Source organism: Bos indicus, chromosome 26 (assembly GCF_029378745.1).
Source record: "Bos indicus isolate NIAB-ARS_2022 breed Sahiwal x Tharparkar chromosome 26, NIAB-ARS_B.indTharparkar_mat_pri_1.0, whole genome shotgun sequence".
In the NCBI taxonomy this organism is placed as follows: Eukaryota; Metazoa; Chordata; class Mammalia; order Artiodactyla; family Bovidae; genus Bos; species Bos indicus.
This window is the reverse complement of record NC_091785.1, coordinates 38,745,626-38,753,735: the sequence shown is the minus strand read 5'-3', so window position 1 is coordinate 38,753,735 and position 8,110 is coordinate 38,745,626. Positions and strand designations below refer to the sequence as shown.

The following is an 8,110-nucleotide window of genomic DNA, read 5'->3' as shown; positions in this document are numbered from 1 at the left end:
TCTCAAGGAGATGGGTCCTGAGTTGACTCATTGGAAAAGACTCTGATGCTGGGAGGGATTGGGGGCAGAAGGAGAAGGGGACGACAGAGGATGAGATGGCTGGATGGTATCTCCAACTCGATGGATGTGAGTTTGAGTGAACTCCGGGAATTGGTGATGGACAGGGGGGCCTGGCGTGCTGCGATGCATGGGGTCACAAAGAGTCGGACACGACTGAGTGACTGAACTGAACTGAGAATCAGTAAGACTTGATTTCCTTTGCTCAGTGCGCTGGCATCTGCAAAACAGACTGTGACATGGACTAAAGGCTGGGAAGATGGTAGAGCACAGTTCTTATCTGTGACCATCTAACAACAGGCGAGAAAACAGAAGAGAGGGAACACATGACCAGATCTATTGCTTCTGGGACTTCAGACCTAGAGAGGCAAATTTGTGGAAAGAGAAAAAAGCCTCAGAGGTGGGGCAGGATGAGAGCACAACCTTTCCTTGCCCTGTTCAGGTGGCTGTGCTGTGGGCACCTTAAGTACTTCCTCTACAAGTGAGTTAGGGACAATCCCCTGTGGCCAAGGCCCATTGGTGTCACCTTAGTCTCTGGCACATTCTGGAGGCATTCAGAAAATAAATGAGGATGAGATGATGACCAGTAGATACTGAACCAAAGGACTGGAAGGAGATGGTGGTATATACCGCGAGGGAAGGGGGACAGGCTAGGGAGTGCAGAGGTTGTCTCTGCAAAGTGTGATTGGAATTTTCTCCCTCCCCTTTTACTTCCTGGTGTGGCCAGACCTGCCAGACAGGTTCTCCAGAGTCAAGGGGAAGAAGCAGAGGGTGGAGAGAGGAGAGGCACCCCAACTTTTGGTGATAAAACTGACTGCTGGGTGTGGCAACACAAACTTGAGTTCTAATCCTAGTTCTGCCCCCTCATAGCTGTTTAATCAATCTTCTCTGGGCTTGTTTTCTTAGTGATCAAATGGGGCTAATCTTATTTTCCTCTGTGTTTGTCTTAATAAGGGTTGGACCAAGAAAAATCTTGATGCTAATGTTATAGATAAGAGTAGCCTTGTGGAGAGAATGAACTAAACTATGGTGGCTGGAGTCATGGCAGGACAGGCATTCAGGAAGTTTCTTTCCTTCTTTGTCCAAGTATTAGTTAAAAGGAGTGCAGCAGAAACTAACCAGTGGTGGCATTATGCTTCCAAAAAAAACTGCAAGGAAAAGTATTGGAAGCAACAGTAGTAGTTGCTGGATTGGGTTCTAAGGGAAGGGGTAGAGAGATTCAATCAGTTACCAAGAAAGTTGGAGATAAATTTCTTCTCCCAGAATATGGGGGCACCAAAGTATTTCTAGTCGACAAAGATTGTTTTTCATTTAGAGGTGGTGACATTCTTTAAAAGTGGGTGCTAAGTCACGTCTGACTCTCTGCGACCCTTTGGACCGCGGTCCACCAGGTTCCTCTGTCCATGGGATTCTCCCGGCAAGAATACTGGAGTGGGTTGCCATGCCCTCCTCCAGGGGATCTTCCCAACCTGGGGATTGAACCCGTGTCTCTTATGCCTCCTGCATTGGCAGATGGATTCTTTATCACTAGTGCCACCTGGGAAGCCTGTAGACTGAAATAAATCACTATTGAATTGGCATCTGCCCATTCCACTGAAATATTTCATCATGTAAATAATTTCCACGTCTCTCCTTTATAATAAACTAATGATGGCACCCCGACGTGGAGAGCATCTCCAAGACCACCCCAGGTTCAATAGCGTGTGGGGGCTCATGGGATTCAGCACATAGCTGTACTCATGGCTGTAATTTATTATAGCTGGAGGATACAAGCCAGACAGCAAAGGGGAAAGGCATGGGGGTGACAGTTGGAGGAGGCCAGGTCCAGGCTTCCAAGAATCATCTCCTAGTGGAGTCATGTAGGATGCACTTGGCTTCTCCAGTGACGCATAGTGACAGACATGTGAAATGTCCATCGGGGAAGCTCATTAGAGACGCGCAGTTCTTATTGAGGGCTGGTCACAGAGGCACTTCCTGCCCAACGCATACCAAAATTCTAGGCTCTCACAAGGAAACAGGTGTTCAACATGAACCCCACGTCGTGTATGAATAATTCAGGCGCAGACAGTCGTTCTTATCAATTCTGGGAATGGTAGGAGCAACCCGCAAATCCGACTTCCCAGACACCAGCCCCAGGCCTAAGCTTCTCAGCAGGCTTCTCTAAGGATGGCGGTCTCTGGCCTGCTGCGTCTGGTTCGCACAGCCTGCTTATCCCTTGCTCCTCAGGAAAAGAGTAAGAAGTCATTGGCATCGATATGGGTTTGGAAAATGCCCAAAGTGTCTGAGCATGTGGATAAGGGACCCAGTGTTTTCCACAAATGTTCCAATGCCCGGGTCCCTGTGTGCCAAGTGTGGCACTTCTTTTCATCTGTTTCAATAATTGGATTTAAGCAGCGATTAGGCACCATGTCAGCCAAGAACTTCTTTGGCGGGGCGGCAGCTCTTTTAAGGCATTCCAGGCCTGCCTGGGGACTGGAAAGTCACCTCTGGAAGGGGGTTCGGTCAACTACCCTGACACCGTCTTGATGGTTAACTTGCTTCCAGCCTATTAGAGGCTTCCAGAACATCGCCAAGAGGAGGTCGTTCTTGTACTCTCCAGGGTTTCAGGATGCTTATATTGGAAACTGAGCAGAACCTAGGCCCCAAGAGCTGTGTCGCATTAAAAGAAACAGTTCAGTAAGGAAAATGCAGTTAAAATGAATTCTGATCTTTATTTGCATTTTTCAAAGAACATTAAAGACCACAGATTTATTACCTACAGTGATACATCTTAAAATGTATTTCTGCTCATATTTTTTAAACATTTTATTTTATAATTTTTAATTAAAAAATATTTTTGGTGCTGAAACCTGGGATAAATGTTTTGTTTTAGAACAGTTTTCAATTTCCAGAAAAGTTGCACCAGTAATACTGAGGTTAATATATGCGTGCATGCCAGTGTGCTTGCTCAGTCTTGCCCGACTTTTTGGGACCTCACGGACTGTAGCCCACCAGGCTCCTCTGTCCCTGGGATTCTCCAAGCAAGAGTGCTGGGGTGGGTTGCCTTGCCCTCCTCCAGGGGATCTTCCCGACCCAGAGATTGAATCCAGGTCTCCTGCATTATAGGTGGCTTCTTTACCACTGAGCCACCGGGGAAGCCCCAGATTACTGTATATTCCTCACCTGATTTCTCCTATTATTAACATCTTATATCACAATAGTAAATTTGTCATACCTAAAAAATGAACTACAAAGGAACCAACGTGGATACGTTAGTAACTGAAGTCCATATTTAACCCAGATTTCCATAAGTTTTACCTAATTCTTTTTGTTTCGGGTTTCTAGTGAGGATAAGCTATTTAGTCAACATGTGTCCTTCGGGTTCTCTTGCCTCTACTTTCCTTGTTTTTGATCACCTTAACAGTTTTGAGGAGGAAACTGCCCTTTGGTTAGGGGTTGTCTGATGTTTTTTTCATGATAAGACTGGGTTATGCATTTAGGGGGAGGAAGACCACAGAGGTCAAGTGCAGGTCTCATCACATCATAAGAAACCTCGTTCACCCGGCTGAGGGTGTGTTTGTTGTAAAGTCACCCCCCCTCCCCCTTGTCTATGCTGTTCTCTTTGGATAGAAGTCACTATGCACGGCCCACACCTCAAGAGTGGAGGGTTATGCTCCACTCTCTTGAGGGCAAAGTATCTATATAAATTATGTAGAATTCTCCTCGGGAAACCTCTCTATTCACTTGCATCTATTTAGTTATTCAGTCATGTATTTGTGTTGGCACTGACTTGTATTTTGGGAAACTCTCTCTCATTCATCTGGCACGGGTTCTCACATTTCTTTCTACTCTTCCTTACAAATAACTTTTTCCATTATTTTCATTTTTCTATTCTTTCCTTTTCACTCTCCTTAACCTGGTTTCCCACCCCCTTTCCCACTCCCTCTGTCTCTCATCTCATCCCTTTCCTTGAATCTCCTACCCTATTTCTCCAGTTGTCCTCACGATTGGTTGATTGGTTACTCCGCATACCAAATAAAGTATCTAGAAAATAAAGCAGAAAGAGGCTGTGAATATTTCAAGTACTGATTAGTTTACCCATCTCGTATGCATATGTGTGGAAATGTTTTCTAGAGAGTTTGTGTCGGGGGTGCTGCTGAGAACCATACATGTAGTATCTTACTCAACCTCACAACAACCTCATCATCCATATTTCAGAGCTGATAAATCCAAGACTCAGAGAGATTACCTGCTCAATGTCAAGTCAAATGGCAAAGTGGGGGTTTTAAGCAACAGTTGACTCCAAATCTGATGTGTTCATAGGAAGAACTGAGATGTATTTATAATCCTGGTTCCCTAGGAAATGAAACATACTTCTACTAAAAACACCAATGTGGAGTACAGAAACATGTTCACAGTCTCAGAGAGTCTCAGCTCTTACGAGGCTTTGGCTCTGTCTGAATTTGTAGGGACACCTTAATTATAGTCTTGCCCTTTTCCTCCATTGAGCTGGTACCTCGGTTTTCACCTCCTGTAAAGCAGACTCCAGAGTGTTTTAGTCTTTTTTCTTCTGTGAGTTACTGTGGAGAAAACTGTTAAGGTCTCTGGATTTGTTTTCTCTTGCTGTGTCACAGGTAACCACAAACAGCAGCTTAAAGCAATGCCCACTGCTTAGCTCCTGGTTCTGTAGGTCTGTGTGACAGCTCTCTGTTCAGGGACTTGATGGCCAGGCTGCCTTCCTTTCTGGAGGCTTCGGGGAAGAATTGTCTTCCAAGCTCATCCAAGTTGTTGACAGAATTCAGTTCCTCGCAGACTGAGGCCCCTATTCACGGGGTGACTTTTGCCTGGGAGATGCTCTCAGCTTCTAGACTGCCCTCCACTCCCTGCCACAGTCTTTCTTCGTGTAGCTCCCTCCAGATACTCTCATGCTTTGAATCTCTTCCCTTCTCTGCCTCTGACTTCAAGACCCAGATTTAAAGGGCTCATGTGAATCGTTACACCCACCCAAATAATGAACCCGCCCCCTCTTTTTCTTTGGCCACACCACGTAGCATGCAGGATATTTCCTCAATCAGAGATCAAGTCTGGGCCCCCTGCAGTGGAAGCAGAGTCCTATCCACTGGGCCACCAGGGAAGTCCCAACCTCCCCTTCTTAAAGTCAGTTGTGACACATAATATAACCTTAAAAAAAAAGTGAAAATGTAAGTTGCTCAGTCTGACTCTTTATGAACCCATGGACTGTACCCCCCCAGGCTCCTTCGTCCATAGGATTCTCCCGGCAAGAATACTGGAGTGGGTAGCCATTCCCTTCTCCAGGGGATCTTCCCAACCCAGGTATCAAACCCGGGTCTCTTGTATTGCAGGCAGATTCTTTACCATCTGAGTCACCAGGGAAGCTCAGCCCTAATACCCCATCACATTTATAGTCTTAGGCATTAAACAGGGTGTGTAAACCACATCTTACAAGTCTTGTCTACCACAGCCTCCATTCTTTAATTTATTCACACATCTCATATTTATGGAATGCCTGCCCTGTGCCAGGCCTAGTTCTAGGAGTTGGAGATACAATGGTGAACAAGACAAACTTGACCTCTTGAAGCTTACTATGTAGCGTAGTAAGACAGATAGTAACCAAGGAAACAGAGAAAACTCCCCGTTAGTGCTGAATGCTCTGCGGAGAATTAAAATGGGCTGGTCTATTAGGAAAGGGCTCTCTGTGGAGGAACTGTTTTAGCTGCTCCTTGAGAAGATAATACGATGAAAAGGTCCATGTGAAGATAATCTAACATCCACAAACCCAAGATGAAAGTCTACACGTTCCAGGGTTCCTTCTAATCATGTTTAACACGCTTCACAGAGAAGCCTTGTTTTAAACCACACCCAAAACCACTTTGCACAGTGTCTTACTCATTCTGCTTCCTTGGCTGTAGTTGGTTTGTGTAGCTTTGAGCATAATCTCCCAAGTTCCCCAGCAGTAGCTGGGCTCCATGGCATGCCAACCTTGGCCTGTGTGAACATGTATTCCATGTCCCATAAACAAGCCCTTGTTTCTCCCTTCAGCTTTCTTCTACAGGCAAGCACTATCTTTTTTAAAAATTCTTTTTAAATTAATTAATTTTTAAAATTTTTGGCTGTGCTGGGCCTTCGCTGCTGTAAGGGCTTTTCTCTAGTCACAGAAAGCGGGGGCTACTCTGTTTCTGCATGCGGGCTTCCCATTGTGGTGGCTTCTCTTGTGGAGCATGGGCTCTGGGCCACACAGGCTCTGGCGCACAGGCTCAACAGTTGTGGAGCACGGACTTAGTTGCTCCTCGGCCTGTGGGATCTTCCTGGACCAGGGATCAAACTTGTGTCTCCTGCATTGACTGGCAGGTGAGTTCTTTACCACTGAGCCACCAGGGAAGCCCCAAGGCAAGTAGAATGTTAACTGAAGACACTCCTGAGTGTAAGATGCATGTTTCCCAATCAGTAATAATATATCACCAGGATATGTTTCTGCTAAAAAATATACTCGACTGAATCTGCATTTCAAGTTCCTGCTTTAAATTTGCAGAACCCAAACTTTCAGTGAGGTGAGAACTGCCTGGCATAAGCACAGTGCACTCCACGTGTGCCCTGGGCACACCACTGCTTATAGGCTTCCCAACCCCAGCTGGACATTTTCAAGGTGAGGAACGCCAGGCTGTGAGGTTTTGGACCTAGTTTATTTTCATAAAGCATCGGTGCCGCTGATGCGCTCTGAAATACACACCAAACACTTTCTGGGTGTGACCATGAGCCAGGCACCGTCCAGATACAAAGATGAACGGTCCCAGTCACTGCCTTCAAGGGACTTCCAGGGTGACACAAGAGAAACCTGCAGGTGGGCAATTATAATATAGAAGGCTTGCTTTAACTCTCATTTATTCAAATGACTTTGACTTACTGAGTGTTTACTCTGCGTGAGGTACTGCTACCGGTGCTACAGAGACAGCAGTTGGACAAAACACACATAAATCCCTCCCCTCATCAAGCTTATATTCTAGGAAATTCCCTGATGGTCCAGTGGTTTAGACTCCTTGCTCTCACTGCTAAAGACCTGGAATTGATCCCTTGTCAGGGAACTAAAAGTCCCACAGGCCACATGGCACAGTCAAACAAGCAAATAAACAAAAATCTTACCTTTTAGAGGGGCAGACAGTAAAGAAATAAACTCATAAAATATATCAGGGGTCAAATGGTGATAAATAAATGTTCTGGAGGAAATGAAAGGCTGCTGCTGCTGCTAAGTCGCTTCAGTCGTATCCGACTCTTAGTGACCTCATGGACTGCAGCCTACCAGGCTCCTCCGTCCATGGGATTTTCCAGGCAAGAGTACTGGAGTGGGGTGCCATTGCCTTCTCCGAATGAAAGGCTAGAAGGGTACTAAGAAATATAGAAAGAAGGGAGGTTATTATTAAAGAGGTGAGAGAAGACATCGCTGAAAAGGTGACATTGGCATGACGTGAGCGGGACTAGGCAAGAGAAGGGGCTGTGTTGGGTCTTGCAGGTCATTATAAGGACTGACTTTCACAGAGAGATCTGGGGCCACAAGAGGGTCTTGATGCTGATCAAGACTGACTCGATCACCTCACTTTTGTTTTGAAAAGGATCCTCCTCCTTGCTATGTGGAGAAAAACAGGGAGGAAGCCAGGTGAAAAGAGAAAGACAAGCTAGCTGGTTATCGTACACTCCAGCTGGGAAGTGATGGTGACTCAGAAAAATCACTGGATAGCTGTGAAAGTGGTGTATGTGGAATTTGTTGATGGGCTGACTGGACGTGGGGATATGACAGAGAAAAGCAGAGTCAAGGATGTCTTTAATATTTTTGTGGCTTAGGCAACCAGAAAAACAGGGTTGTAATTATTCTCTGGGGGATGGTGAGAAGAAGAGCAGGATGGAGCCAGAGAGACCTGGCATCTGGTTTTGGGCAGGCTGGGTGTACGTTGCGTGTCAGACATTTAATGGATGCGTCAAATAGACATCTGGGTGTGAGCTGGGCTTTCAGGAAAAGAGGTCAAGTGCTGGTGATACAGTTTTGTAACTTGACAGCACAGAT

General features: G+C 45.8%; 1 pseudogene; it reads left to right on the top strand.

Annotated features, from left to right (window-relative positions):
- The first annotated feature begins 1,098 nt into the window (after positions 1 to 1,098).
- Positions 1,099 to 1,415, top strand: LOC109579030 (10 kDa heat shock protein, mitochondrial pseudogene; annotated as a pseudogene).
- Positions 1,416 to 8,110: the final 6,695 nt, after the last annotated feature.